This window comes from Manacus candei, unplaced genomic scaffold (genome assembly GCF_025592945.1).
Source record: "Manacus candei isolate 608988 ecotype Guabito, Panama unplaced genomic scaffold, ASM2559294v1 h1tg000035l, whole genome shotgun sequence".
In the NCBI taxonomy this organism is placed as follows: Eukaryota; Metazoa; Chordata; class Aves; order Passeriformes; family Pipridae; genus Manacus; species Manacus candei.
This window is the reverse complement of record NW_026138083.1, coordinates 2,426,734-2,442,462: the sequence shown is the minus strand read 5'-3', so window position 1 is coordinate 2,442,462 and position 15,729 is coordinate 2,426,734. Positions and strand designations below refer to the sequence as shown.

The following is a 15,729-nucleotide window of genomic DNA, read 5'->3' as shown; positions in this document are numbered from 1 at the left end:
AAGAAGGAGTCTGAACCTCTTTGCTGGATTATCTGCCTTATACAAGATCACTGACTGAAAAATTCCCAGCCAAGGGTTGCACATACCATTTTTTGGGTTCCAAATCCCTTGAAAATGTATATTGCTTTATGCAAATGATTTCAAGATATGCACACTGAAATTCTTTTGGTGAGCTGATGACTTAAGGACATCTGTTCATATGAGAAGAGAAGGTTGGGGGGGAATCTCAATGTGCATAAACATGTGATCAGAGGGAATGAAGAATAAGGAGCCAGACTTTTCCCAGCAGTGCCCACTGACAGGACAAAAGTGTGATAATGGACACAAAATGTAATGTACAGTCTGAACACAAGAAAACCTTTGCCCTGTGAGGATGGAAAAGCACTAGAACAGGCTGCCCAGAGAGGTTGTGGAGTTCATTGGTGGTGACTGGCAACAGTCCTGGGCAACCAGCTCCTGCCAACCCTGCTTGAGCCAGGGGCTTGGACTAAAGGATCCAAGAGGTCCCTTCCAACTTCCACGATCCTGTGGAACTGCATACAGAACACTGAATGATTACTGTTTAAAATGATTTCATGGTAGCTATGACTACCAGTGGACAGTCTAAACACAGGAACTAATTAACAATTCAAACAGAATTCACAACCAGCCAAGCCAAACACTAGAAGGGAGTAGTTGAGTCTTTGGTGAAGCTCTGAATTTCCAAACCACTTAACTCTGTTTGAAGATGGTCCTTCAAAACATCTGAGATGCTTCTACACATTTACAAAGTTTATACCTAATACCTCTTCTCCGTGCATAGACTGAGTCCAATCTTACAGGTCCAGTGAGGAATAAGAACTGTCAGAATTTCAAAACATTTCTCTCTCAAGCAATGAGAGAGGTGATAAATCCACCATTTACTGGTTCCATCAGCAACAATTCAGTTCCTTGTCTCACTGTAGTTACATCCCCGAGACATGATTTTGTGGGTGAGAATGTGAGAAACCCTTTAATAAGAGCTAATGCCTCATTATTTTGCCCAGTAAAATCATAGAATAGTCCTAATTAAATCATTAAACCCTCGTGCTCTTTTGTACAGACTACCTTTTTCATAGTACAAATGATGAAAATGTTTCAACAATGGGACTTGAAATATTTTTGAAGGAATCTTTCTCCCATTGTTGCACATTAGACACATTTTATGAACTATTAGTGCTTAGGGTGTGAAGAAGAGACTTCTCACTTCTTCCAAGGCAACATAAGTGACATCTGGAAGCAGAACACAACAGAGAGGAAATGTTTATGAGTTAGAGGAGCACGTGCTACCAGCACCAACTTAAATAAGAGGTATCAGATATTTCTGATGAGGAAAATCTTTGTGTAAGGTGAAATGGGCTCCATTCTATTCCTTTTGTTCCAAAGATGAGATGGATTTGAAAAACCTACCTGGCTCCTTGATGCAAGGACTCGCCACATGAGATAATCTCCAGCACATTCCTATTGGCAAGCAGATCTTTCACCCTTTTTTCTCCATGCATTACAGAAAATATTAAATCAGTTTGGTGTCCATAAAAACTTTTGATCCTAGGAACAGCCTAGGGTACTATCATTATCTTCAGGAGAACCATTTGTAGATCTTCAGTAGGTAGCACTAATTTAATTTCTTTGCTAGAGAAAAAGTGGCTGATTTTCTAGATCAATATTTGATTGAATATGTTTGAAATGGCAGCAGATAAAGGCCCCTTTTTCTGGCCCAAAGAGTTTTTGAACCACAGAGGTATACTGTTCTAGCTCCCCTGGGATCTGACTGCAAGGAGGTCTCAAAGATCTGTTAGAAACCTTCCTGCTGTTCCTTGTGTTCTTCCAGCAAGACTTTCTAAAGGTTGAGATGAGAAGAAAGAAGATCAAGAACCAAAATGTCTTTATATCCATTTTTTAATCTTTCCTGGTGCTTCTCTTAACTAAAAATAATCGTTTATAACACCAGTTTACAAAAAAACTCCTCTAATAGGATCATGTGAAAGGAAGGAAAAAAGTGAGGGCCAGGCCTTCAGATTTGCTTTAAGAAGATGCTCCAACAACTTTTGCAAGCCATTGACATTTGAGGGCCTTTTTCTCTTTCATGACACTAATTAAAGCAGAATATCAATGTATCATCACCTTGAAAGTGATCTATTAAAGAGATGTGCTCAAGGCTGGAAAACCAGGGCGATGGCCACATGTTTTAGAACTTCAGAAGAAAAGTTGCCCAGTTATGTTAAATAACTACAGAAAAGCATGAAAGCGATAAGATATTCTTAAACAATGAAAGAGTGGCACGATGTGAGCCCCTGCACCAGTACATTCCATAGGAATTCATGGCAAACCCAAGCACACAGAGGCCTCCCCCTCCCTCAGCCCCACAGAGAGCAGTGCTCGTGTTCGTGCTGTGCACATGGAGAGGTTTCTTTAAATCTTCAGGACCCGGGGGAACATTTCTCAGAATGAGACAGTGAAATATTGTGGATGGAAACTTCTTGTACAATTGAGATAAGAAATGCACCCAAAGAGTAAACCGTATTGCCTGTCTTGACTACACGGATAGCTTGATGTTACATGATTAACAGCCTGTGTACCTCTACATAATAAAATCCATTCGTCTTAACATTAAAAAGTAATTTTTGCTTCGTAATACTTTACTTAGAGCTTTGATTTTGCTTTTAAAATAAGTATGTTTAACTTGCTAATAGTGTGGACGGACTCTCTTAATATACAAATTAGAAAGAAAACTATATCAAAGATAGTGAAAGCATGTGGTGCCCTATCAGTCCTGATGATAGAGGTTCTTACTCATCTGCTGCAGAGTCTAATATCAGTTTTTCTGTGAGCTTTATAAATATTATATTATTTGCAGGGATCCAAAGTCCCCTGGTTTAAAAATGCCTTTTCAATTATCAATATTTGAGCAACATTGAATACTACTTTAATTTATTCCACTGTGAAGTAAAACACGTCCCCATAAGTCAAAACTGTGTAAGATGCACCAGTAGCTGTTCTGTATGTCATTTCAGTGACCCTGGCAAAGACTTTCAGTCTTTTAATTTCTTTTAGAAGCAGCAAAAATGCACCAACATTTCTGTTAATCTCTTGGGAAATAAAGGAGAAAAAAAATCACTACCAGTCTCGTATCTACCCTGTAATTTAGAAAGGTAGCTCTGGTAACTCCAGCGCTTTGTATGTAAATAAATTGTTGGTTGCTCATTACTTCATAAAAAAAAAAAATAAAAATTAGCAGCTTTGCCACCCACTATTTCTGCATCAGAGCTGAATGAATAGATAATATCAGAAACACCTCATCCAGTTGCTGTACCAGGTTCTGCTAACCGAAACCATAAGCCTCCAGCAGCGAAGTCAGATACCCAATAGTCTCTGCATGGATCAAAGTAAGCCAAACAAAATCTATGTTTTGTACCTGCTCCCAATACGTCTGGGAAGCACTGTTAATGAAAAATGAGGTTGATGTACCTATTGCACACTTTTGGATTATTGTTCACTGCCATCAATCTGAAACCTAATGAAACAGAGACCACCTACAGTGGAGGGATATTGTGTCCATCTGACAAACTGCATCCAATTTAGGAACTGATGGGATGGCATAAGCTGCCACCGGTCAGATGATTTCCAGCTCCTGATTGGTCATACATTAAGCGTTAGGAACGGGGCAGTGCCATTTCCACTCTCGTTCTCTGGCAAGAGTAGAAGTATCACACAGTCCCCCATAATTCTGGGATAATGATGGCACGCAAAGTGCCCGTTTCTCCCCGCTGCGGACACAAAAATCGTAGGAGACTTGGCTTCTGCAGCCTGTCTTTATGGAATTAACAAAGAAATACGCCTGCCATGACATATATTGAACCTTCGCAGCGCCTTTCCGGGGAACTTTACGGGCACATGTGTTATGTGTGTCACAACCAAACTCTGCAGGAAGAGATAAAATAGTGCACACATCACACAATGGGTATAAGCAATGGGCAGCCCAGGCTCCAACCTGCACAGCACACGGAGGTTTTTTCCAAAGAAAAATGCTGACTCCCTGAATGGAAGACGTTTTAGTTTCTGCACCTGTTCTGCTCAGTATCTTGTTAGGCTGCTTCTACTTCTACTATATGTCATACTAATAGGGAGAAGCAAAACAGGGAGAAATTATGATGGATATTAGTTGATCCTCTTGTTATTGCTAGATGTGATTATTGCTTTTTCCTGCTTGGGCTCCCTCAGTGTACTCCTAACAGAGTGCAGCTTATTAAAAAGCTCTGCTGTTTAAGTTTTACTGGCATAATAACCAGCTCTCTCTTTATGGTTGTTCTGAAGTCGATTCACTGGCCACCTGTCAGTTTGTGAAATAAATGCTAGGTTTTCCTAATGACTATTAAGATTTCTCATGGCTTTTTCTCCCGTCCTATCTCTCTGAACTTGTCCAGTGCTGTGCTCCTGCTCGTGATTTATGCTTAGCAGGTGTTTGTTTGCTATGGGTTTCTAAATGTTGGCTTCCTACTGCAAGAAAGGAATGGGAAGGTGGGAATGGCTTTATTATATTCTGTATATTGTTCCACAACTCTGCAATGGATTTCCAGCTGACACTCTCTGTGCTGCCTCGTATTAAGCCACAAAACCCTGTCTGTATCAGCAATATACCAACTAATGCAAGGGAATTCACAGTTAAGACTGAAGCTCTGTTATTAACTTGCTATATTGTGCCTGGGTATTGCTGCACAGATTGTTTGGTACATCCCAGGATTGCTGCAGTAGGTAAACAGAAGCAGGTGAACCCACAATACGGCTTCAGTCTTCTCCAGGAGATTCTGTGCCCGACTGTTTCAACCAGCCCTTTTATCTTTCACTGAATTTTGGCAACTTAAATTTTATCTTTTGCTATTTCAGTTTTTCAGCTTTAAAATGTTTGCTTTGTGATCCAATACAAAATATCCTTAGTGATCTCTTGTGCAAATACATAAAAGGTTTAGCTAACTTGTTTTAATTTACATAATTCACATAATAGTTTAGATCTACAATGCTAAAAATCATGGCAATTAGCTAATTAGAGCAACCCAATTTTAAAATCATATTACTTACCTGATAAAGTGTAAATGTTCTTGTCAGAAACATTCTAGTGTTTGTCATAAGTGCTTTTTGCCCCTAATTCTCACAGCCATTATTCACTCTAGAGAGGATAACTGCTGCTGTGAAGTTGTGGATTGTTCAGCATTACTACTTGTTTTCGATCCTGTACCTTCACAAGTGGTGCAATCCTGCAAAAATCTCGCCTTTCCTTAGTCTGCAAAAGCCTCTGAGGCTGCTGCTGTCACCTGGGGGTTTGTTCTCCGACGCCTCCCGAGTCAGCAGACACAAATTTTATAGCCTTCACTGAGTTTTGGGTTATTCTGCATTTTAATACACCTTTCCCAGCACAGCTCCCCCTTTTCCCCAGACAGGTCCTACTTAGCCAGCAGCCATCATTTTTTCCTGTCCTGCAGGGGCTCCATGGCGTTTTGGTCACCTTTTTCCCCCAAGTCAGGTCTTGTTTTTTGCCAGTGCTGCTGACTGAGCATGATTTGGGGCCTCCTTTTATTATGACATTCTCCTGCTGTTGCTCGTGTTACCTCAGCAGTCACTGGCATGGTCTGTAGTTGACTCCTACAGTTTTATAAAGTTTTGACTTTTTCCTGGTGACTTGCAGTGCATACAAGTTTATTTACTATCTGACTTCCCTTCATATCACTGAGATATACACTAGAGCAAAGACTGGCTGTCATTTACCAGCAAAAGGTTGTTATTTTTGTTGTTAAGTGTGTGCCTGCTGTTTTGACAATAACTCTTCTGTTTCCTTGTCTCCTCTGCTTAAACTTCAGAGCATAATTTAGAAGGCCTTCTGAAGACTGCTGCTTATCAATATTTGTTAGCTCCATTTTGTAACTCTCGTTTGAGGAAGGTGTCATTTGATTTATTTCTTTATTTGGATATTTACTGCTCTCTAATAAGAGTACCCAGTCAATGCTCTGGGCTCCACTGACAACCTTTTAAATATGCACATAAATAAATAGAATTTCCAGTTGTCACAGGATCCATCAGAGAGTCCAACAACAAAATGGATGTAACAAAAATAATTTGTCCCTACAAAGTGACTGATAGTTCCAGTGGCCCCAATGGAACAGGAGCTGTATATCATTGCCATGGAACCACAATGACATCACCAACCCCTTCCACTTGTATTCTTGCAGGACAGGGAGAAGGAATGGGCTGAAGGTGGCAAAACATGATTTTATAACATGAGGAAAGGCACCTTGCAACAGTTCTAAGAGGGATGTTCTTAATATCTGCAGGAAAACTTGAGAAAGAAATCTGAATGTAAGAGACCCTGATTGCATCACTTTAATCATTAGTCTTCATGTGGTGCACCAATTTAGGTGGATTTTCCCATAATTTTATTGGTTTGAAAAGAGCACAGCCAAGCTTATAACAGGCCTAGTTGGTGTTATAACAACAAATGTAACAAACCACAGCCAGACAGAATCACACACACCTGTGGGTTTGTAAAACCTGAGCTCTGGTGTTGTACCTCAGTGGAATCCTGTTTTTCTCCCAAAGTCTGCAACAATGCTGAATTGAGCAGAGAGACTGTACTGAGAGAGGGACTTTTTTATATGGTGTTTGAATCACCTTCCTTTTAGAATGCTGCTAAGTGTGAAATTAGTGTTGTCCCTCAAAGTGCATCAGAATAATTGCCAGTAATTGAACACAGTTTGGGGGCTAATTACACAAAAATTGATATTAAAAGAATACTACGGGATTGATTGAGTTTTGCAGTTCATATTTAGTTTGCAAATTACTAGAGTTGAAAGGCTGTGGTAAGAAACAATAAAAATCCATTCAAAGCTGCTAAAGCAAATTAAGGTTTACTACTCCTTTGAAAGACAAATGATCCAAGTGAGGTAATGTAGGGAGAACAGTAAAAGTGTTCCTGAAATTTGCCATAGATTTTAAACATCAGGTGTTTTAGGATGGTGTTGTTGAACACATTTAATTTTCCCAACGAATTTCTGTTTAAATGGTTGGGGGTTTTGCTTTGGGTTGCCTTTAAAATGGGAAGAAATACTTTCTTTATGTGTTTTGTTGAGGATCTGTGAGTCAGAATGTGCCAAGATGTGAGATGTCGGTTCGGGGAAGAATTTTTAAACACCAAGTGATCAAATTATATATGAAGTGTCATAAATAAATGAGATTTTGACAAAAGTAGAGCTTTTTAAGTACAAACTTACCACTGTCCCTCGTGCTGGAAGGAATTTTGTGACCCCAGAAGCAGTTGAGGCGCTCCCAAATTTTCCTGGAAGAAGTCAGAAGCACGGAGGGTTTCAAGGTCTGTTGAGTGTTTCGTTGCAACCAGAAATTGCTGGAGAGTTAGGGAAAAAAAGGAAGTCAAATAAACATTTATCTACCCCAAAAATTTATTGAAGCAGAAACATTTCCTTTTTAAAATGGAAGCATGGGAACACCACTAAGTGATATTTTGAACATACATGTGACAGTGCAGAATGTTTAAGACGTGAATATCTCACTCATGGAACATTTGAAAGGCTGAATTGAAACCATTTATTTCTGGTTTTTTTTAATTGAAGCTTATAAATATTGTGAAGAAGACAATAACCTTTTCAGATTTATTTTCCTATAAAAATGTTGTTTGCTCTTTATAAAAATATCTAGAGAAAGTTTGTCAGAATGATTGCTGATGTTTTTCTCTTACTGAAAAATGGTAACTCTAGAAAAAAATTATTACAATAACATTTTAAATAAATACAGTCTAGAGAAGTATAAAATAAATATTCTTGTAAAATATTCTAAAAATCTAGTAAATTTTGTGGTCCATGTAATTGTTTGGAGGGTGAATATCTTGGTATAATTACTTATAATTTTACAGGATTACTGTATCAAGTAATTTGGATATTACAAAAACAGTGAATATTTACATTAAGAACAACAATATTTCTAAATGAAATAGCAAGTTTTGGGAAAATAACTGAAAAGCATCTGAGTTAAAAAAAACCAAAAAACATTTCTCCCAATAAATACAAAGTTCTAGCTAAACAATTAAAAAAAAAAAAGCAAAGAAAAATAATCCTATCAGGATGAAGAGATATGAGGAAAGACTGCATAACACTTGCAACCTCTAAATGAGCATAAATAAGGAATTCAGAAATAGTTTGTGATGTTATAAATAAAGGCAACATGATAATAGTTTTATAGGTGGTGTGAAACGTCACAGTGGTAAATATATGCAGCAAATCTAACAGCCACTCACTGCTCAGATACTAAACTGCTAAACACTAAGGTAACAGAATTCTCAAACTTCTTTTAGTGCAGAAAAGTTTCTTGCCTAATGCCCAAGCAATCAGGATTATTTTAAAATAAAGAATATCCCCTATACAAATGATTATTTTGATAAATCCCGCTGTCCTCGCTGAAACCTTATTTTATATTAACGGTTCTGTTTTGAGAAATGGGTGAGTTATTGTGAGTGTTCTATTTATCACTGCCATTTTAAAACAGGCTTAACTGAGATTTGAATGTTACATTCCTGGCAGCAATTTGCACTGCTGTAAATGTTGCCTTCTCTTTAGCTGCCTTAGAAATACGAATCCAAGGTCAACCTGAAAACAGATTTTCCTTAAAAATAATCCTTCCTTACAAACAGCTCACACAGATCACTGACTAGTACAACATAACTGCAAAATTACACAGTTTCACCAGGAAAATCTTTCAAGCTTTCAATAGCTTCAAGGCCATGTAGTTTGAAGAAGGAAACTTCAAAGATCATCCCCAAATCCGAGTCCTTTTATATGACTGCGCTCATAGCAAAGCCCCTCCCTGTTTTCTTTGTGGTCTTTCATGATTTAATTAGAAACATCTTTAAAAAATGACTTTTTTTTTTTTTACTGTAGTAGTATAACATCTGCATTTTCAGCAGTATGTTGTTTAATCACATTGGGTTATAAAGTGAAATTCTTAGTACTCAGTGTAATATCTTGCAGAACCCAAGCGTTTGGTCTTTTAGTGTCCCTGACTCATCATCTTACATTCTTTCATCAACATTTTAATAGCCATTCTTAAAAGTGTAATTTGGTGGATAATTCTCAAAACCTGTTTCAGTTTTGTTGTTTCTTTATAAAGTTATATCCCTGCACGTGTTTTCTTTCTGTGATTACTGCATCTGAAACCAATTTCAAGCACAGACTTAAACCCAGGGCCAGAACAAGCTCAAAAGGTGATAGAGCTGTGTTGGGTTGTGTTCTGAATCCTGGGCAAGAAAATTTTGTCATTGTCAAGAATTTCACTTTTAGCTCTGATTGAAACGTGCTTTTTTTTATTATATACCTCTAATATTATATATCTAATGCACTGTATGTAGTGTCATTTGAGTATAAAGGAGTGAATCCTGGTTTAACCCCGTGCTCCTTTGTGCTTTGCTGGATGTGGCTCTTGCTGTTGACAGTTTCTGTCTCTGTTCCCTTGTAGACTCTGAAAATCAACTACCAGCACATGATCTGGGTAGAGCATTTATTCACTTATTCACCTCTTTCTAGGTAATGGGATTGAAATAAAAATCCCTCCAGTAAAGTGAGATATCTACGAATTTTGGATCAAAATTTCTCTGAGGATAGCACCTACTTAAACCTGTACCTGATCTGGACAGCTCTGAAATAAATATTTTTTACATGTTTACTTAAATATTTTTCTTGGATATGGGGAAGGGTAAATAGTCAGGGTAACTGGGCTCTTTAACACAAGCAAGTTAACTATAAGAATAATTATTTCCTTATTCTCAATTCACAAGTAGTTATCACAGAAACCAGGGGACTGACTGAGGAAGCCCAAAAGAAAACTAGCATTGAATTATTTGTGAGATCTAACATCACTGAACTGCATAAAGTTTAAAAAATCTGAAAAAATCCCCCAAAATCAAAACCCTCAACCGAATAAAAACATTTGATGTTGAACCTAAATCTTGCAAATGTACTTTAAGTTCTGATTTGAAAAGGGACTATGCAGTACTGACTTTTTCAGTAGCTGTGTGCACTACAGAAGCCATATGTGCCTGCTTGGGTTTTTTAACCACATTCTGCAAAAAGGCCAAAAAACGAGATGGTATTTTCTTCCTAAGTGTTTAAAAAAAAAACCACAAACAACAAACCCAACCCAAACTGCATATAGATTTCTATTACATATTTAATGACACAAATATGTTGCCATAAGAATAAAAGAATGTACTGGGAAAGGAAAAACCAAAATCAAAATTTTTGTCCTTATTTTCACATGGTGTTGCTGAAATCTTCATGTCTTGGCATGCCCACTTCTCACTTTCTTAAGAAAAATCTTTAAAGCACTTTGGTCCTTGAAGCACTGTTGGACTGAATATATGCTTTTGACCCACAAGTGACAATTATGAAGCCTTGTTTCAAAGGTGGAAGGACTCTGCATTGCAGCTTATATTACTAGTTAATTCTTTGAAAGGTAATAATCAGAGCCATTGTCTGAACTCAGTCTCATTACACATGAGGAAATCTGGAATAAAGCTACTGCAGGCAGGTTAAAGGCAATGAACTAGATCAGATTTATATTGGCTCGGCTGAGATCATAAATTGGACCTGTAATTGGACCTTTAGTTTTAAATAAAACATTTGCAATTGGCTGTTCTGTATCTGTATCTTGCCAGAGTTCTGAACCTGTTAGAATTAGCTGGGAGAGAGTGGCTAGATGATGAACATGGAATTCCAGAAAAGAGAGAGAAGAAAAACTGGAAATAGGAAAGTTCTGAATTTGAAGTAGATTATCCTTAAACTTGCATCTGCATTAGCAGTGTTTATGGACCAGGAGGAGTGTGAATTTAAAGTAAAATATGTGTTGATGAGGGTGTGATGTCCATGTCATGCTTTTCTTCTTTTTGCTTTAAAAAAGCTGTAGTTGGGTTCGACTGAATGGCCATTTGCAGCTGGACTGCATTAGATGCATTTCAGCATTTTCCACTTCAGTTTAATCCAAAAGGAATTTGGTTCATGTGCTTCAATACCACATCATGATGTGAATCAAAGTACAGGACACCAGGACAATCAGAGATTCACTTCAAAAGCACAATGCTGATGTGAACTGAAATGGCTCTAAAATGAGAACTCTCAGGCACAGAGAGGTGTTTGTAGGCTTTGTTGAAGGTTGTTTATACTCTCAGTGGAAATTCTTAGAAAAAGGCCTTGAGTGAACCTTCCTTAGAAGAAGACAGGGCAAGACAGCCTGTAAATGTACTGCTTTAAACAAAGAAATAAAATTATCTTGTCAAGATCAAACTGCGCTTGCTGGTTTTTATCCAGCCAATGTAAGAATGGTATATAAGACATCTCTTAGGACTGAATTTCTCCTAAAGGAATTTTTTTTAAAAAGAAACAAGGGCTTACTAAGATAACATTAACTCTCCTGCTGCCCTTTAGGAGAAAACATCAATTGCAGTGCAGATACTTTTGGCCCAAACCAGCTAACCTGGTTAAGGGCTGAAAGAGAAGCTTTTGCTCCCTTTCACAAGACATTTTCCATGTGCAGTGCAGATGAAAGCCCTGATGTGCTGATGGTGCTGTTACACCCAAATGGGCCAGCAAGTAAACTTGCAGAAGAATCCCAAGTTAGTTGATAATAGGTCATCTCCAGGGCAAGGCAGGAACTGAGGAATCCTGCAAAGAGAGAAGGCTTGAGAGGATGCTCACCTGGTGACTGGACTGTCTTGCCCATGCACCTGCTGCAGGCACCTCAGCTCTGGATTTGTGCTTCCAGAGCTTGTCTGGAAAAGGCCATGTCATCTGCTTAAAGTGCCTTCATCAAGTATTTAAATCAGCCTGCATGGCTTTGGTAGAAGCAGGAAGATCTGCTGTGTCCTGAAGAAGAAGGGCTTTGGGCACAGGAGGGACAGCAGGGCCAGCAGTGTCCTCAGCACTTTCAGCAGTGCAGCTCTGCAGGGAAGGGGTGTCTGTCTGTCCTGGTCTGACACGGGGCACAAAGCTGGGAGTTAACTGTGCCCTGCAGAGACAGCCTAGATGGAATTAGTTCTTTTGTTTAAGAATAAACTGAGTCTAACCTCTGCTTGGGGATGTGGTTCCTTCAAGACAAAAAGGCAAATAACTCAGTTAACATTTAGAAAAATGGCTTTAATGAAGAGGAAAATGGCATTTAATCTTTCGGTGCATCCTGCATTTTATGAGTAAATTTCATGGGAAACTGTGTAAATGGAACATAATTATTTTTAAAATAGAATCCTTTCTTATTAGCTACATAACCGTCGCGTGTACATAAAGCACCCTGCTGAACAGACAAAAGACTGGAAAAGTTTCCTGGAGAGTTTCTGCTATTGAAAGAATAAAAATTGAAGCAGTGGGATGAACTTTTGGTTCACAGACTCAAATACTGAATGTTAAACCTGGCTGAGAGAAAATCACTTTATTCTGATAACCGGATTAGTTAGAACAAAAATAGAGAAAATTAAGAACTGAAGAGCAGAAAATTAAGGTGGAATGCAATTTAAAGAGTAAGTAGATGATGTAGGCTTTCATTTTCATCCCCCCTAGTGTCCAGCTAATTAAAATTACAATCAAAATGAAAGTCTAAACTTGTAAATATCTTTAGCTAATGATTTTGTCTTTTTAATCATCTTCACATTCAAAGACTTTATTTTATTCATTTAGAGCTTTACAATAAAATGAAATTGTTTTCCTCTAGTAAAATCCTTTTAATTTTCGTTATCTGTTTCTTTTTTACATCATACATTATGTATTCTTCTCTTTTCTTTCTAATTTCTGCACAGTATTCTCTGCTCTTATAGTCTGTGCTCCTCTTAGGCATTTACAGTTTTAGCCTTTAAAACAGTTTTAGCACTTTATTACATTTAACTTTATAATATAAACTCTTTGCTTAGTGTAAAATCACTGGAGTTGCATCTTCTGGCTTTCTTAATTTAGACAAAGAGTAACTTTCTTCATAAGGTGCATATACAGTGAATTTTTAAACCATAATCCCATAATATTATTATTCTGTCTACATTTAAAATTTCTTTGCTTCTGAGACAAATAATGGATTTCCCCCAATTTATCAATGGGTATTTGTCAATAATGGCTGTTTTTTTCTGTGAGTTTTGAGACAACTCTTTAAAGTGGTTCAAGAGTTAAAAGTAGTTAAACATAATCTTAATGGACTGGGTAGCAAGGACTTACCTTTCTGACCTTGATGTTCTAAAAATCCTGACCTTAGTGTTCTGAAAATTAGTGTTTACTGAGAGTATACTTAGCACTTCCCAACAATCTGGGAATAGGGAGTAGTTTTATCATTTAAAAATGCAAAGTTAGGTCCTTTTAGTTTTGCATGCTTATTTCACTGTGCAGTTTATAAAAATATATTTTGTTTTGCTTCAAAATTTGTTTTTATTATGTAAGTTTTCTAAACTGTGGTGAAGAAACCTGGAAAATGATGCTCAGTTTTTTACTTATCTGGGAAGATTTACGCTGTCAGTCATCACTCTGGTGACTGAATTAACTCCAGGTAAAACCTATTAGCAGCACAGAAGACTCTCAGAATTGTTATGAAGTGTCTGACAAATGTTTTAGGGGTTACAACATCTCTAGCTGGAAGAAGGCCTTTTCATTTGTTGATCTGTGCTTTGATTTTCTTGGGAATTAACAGGAAGGCGTGTTAGCATTACAGACCTTTTTGTGAGATAATGATCAGTTTTATATTGGTGGATGAATACACATCTCTCCTGAAATAGTCCCACTTTACACTGGTAAAAGCAAGGCCAGATTTTGGCCCAGCATGTTTTGGAATCTCTAACAACATACATTCCCTGGTTCTGAAAGGCAACTTTCATCTGGCTGCTTGGAAGATCTCCAAGAGTTTGTGCTCTGCAAGGTTTGAAAGGGATTAACTGCAGACTCTTGTGCCTTTAGAATCAATATAACATATGGATTGGCCTCGTCTTCTTGAGTTGCCACTGACTGCAAAGGGAGTATTTGTACAATTGGGAAAGATGTAATTGGGCTTAAAGGCTGTGTTTTTTATGTGCAGAGTTAATTTATGTGAATGCATTAATGCTCATGCATCACTCATTTTGCTGGGTCATCTGCCAAAAACAGTTCCAAGATTTTGCCTATATGTACAAAGATGAACACGAGCCTTGAGAGCCCTCTAGCCCCCAAACAGTTTAAAATAGCCAGTGCTTACTTAATCAGTTCATGCTGTTAAGAGATAATCGGGGTTCTTGGTTTGGTCACCTGCATATGTTCTCTAATGGTAAACTCCTTAAATACAGAAGAATAATTGCATTCAGAATCATCACAACAGAGGCATTTGCTGCTTCAGACACATTTGTGAGCAGCTGCACTGTTTTGTACCAAGGTGTTATGATGGGCATATCCAGAGCCTCTGAGTTTGGGAATTCTTAATGATGCAAAATGGTTTTAAAACAACCAGAAATAAAAGCACAGTGTAAACAACTCAATGCAAATGGAATCATAGAATGGTTTGAGTTGGAAGGGGCCTTAAAGACCATCCAGTTCCAAACCCTGCTATGGGCAGGGACACCTTCCACTAGCCCAGGTTGTTCCATGCTCTGCCCCAGCAGTGGGGCAGCCACAGCTTCTCTGGGCAACCTGTGCCAGGGCCTCCCCACCCTCACAGGGAGGAATTTCTTCCTAACATCTAACCTAAACCTACTCTGTCTCAGTTTGAAGACAATCCCCCTTGTCCTCTCACTACACTTCCTGATGAAGGATCCCTCTCCAGCTTCCTTGTAGGCACCCTTCAGGTACTGGAAGGCCGCTGGGAGATCCCCATGGAAATTCATCAAGAAGTACTTTGTAGCAAGAATTTCTTGGATAAACAAAGGAAGCAGTACATACAAAAACTGTGCCAGTGACAGGCTGTGGCCTGGCAGGGTGGTGGTTCTCACCTGTGTGCTCTTGCAGCGTCTGATCTCACATCTTGTCTCCAAAAGGGGTGGTTTGGTGTGTGGATGTGCTCTCCTGATGCTTTCTTCGTGTCGGCTCTGGTGCTTGTGTCACAGCTTCAGCGAGTCAGGCCAGCCTAAAGTGAACTCAGCAAAAAAAAACCCCCAATTAGCTTCTCAACAGTGAATGAACTGTCCCATTGTACAAGGGGATTGGTTGGGAACCAGAGCTGGGATAAGAGAGAAGAGGCTGCAGGGCCAGGACCAGGGTGAAGGGAAGAGCACAGCCACCCTTGGCAGCAGCACTGAGCCCTTCAGGGGGAGCGGGAGGACAAGAAAATCTTTTTCAGGTAACAACTGCTGGTTCAGTCACAGAAAACTCCATCTAGTCCCAGTGGCTGTTGATGTGTCTGAGCTGGGGTTTAAACCAGTGGAAAGTTGAAGCTCAAAGAGAGGGGGAAACTCCTGAATTAGCTGAGGACATGGTTTCAGTGCTAGTTTTTGATTGGTTATGTTTTTTTTTTAATCTAGGATCTCAGTGAAGTTTCAGTGGTTTTCTGTATGTACAACTTTGGTGTTCTTTTTAGGCATAAGCAAGCAAATTTACCTCTAGCAGAAAAAGGTACAACTGCATAATATTGAAAGGAGCATTTTGATATATTTATTTATGAGATTTTACATATGTTTTTACCTTTAAGAATTACTAAGGGCTGGAGTTCTTAAACTGTGGCCTATGGTGCATT

General features: G+C 38.5%; 1 long non-coding RNA gene across 3 annotated transcripts in view; it reads right to left on the bottom strand.

The window, feature by feature from the left end:
* LOC127473367 (uncharacterized) overlaps positions 1 to 15,729 on the bottom strand; it is a 212,211-nt gene that overhangs the window by 194,089 nt on the left and 2,393 nt on the right. For 2 of the 3 annotated variants that reach the window (XR_007905392.1, XR_007905393.1), the window contains exons 3-4: positions 14,990 to 15,123; positions 7,278 to 7,408 (exon numbers count right to left, since the gene is read on the bottom strand). This is a non-coding gene — a long non-coding RNA (uncharacterized LOC127473367). Of the gene's footprint in view, positions 1 to 5,355; positions 7,409 to 14,989; positions 15,124 to 15,729 lie in introns of those variants that run through there. The other variant, XR_007905391.1, reaches the window with a different exon arrangement.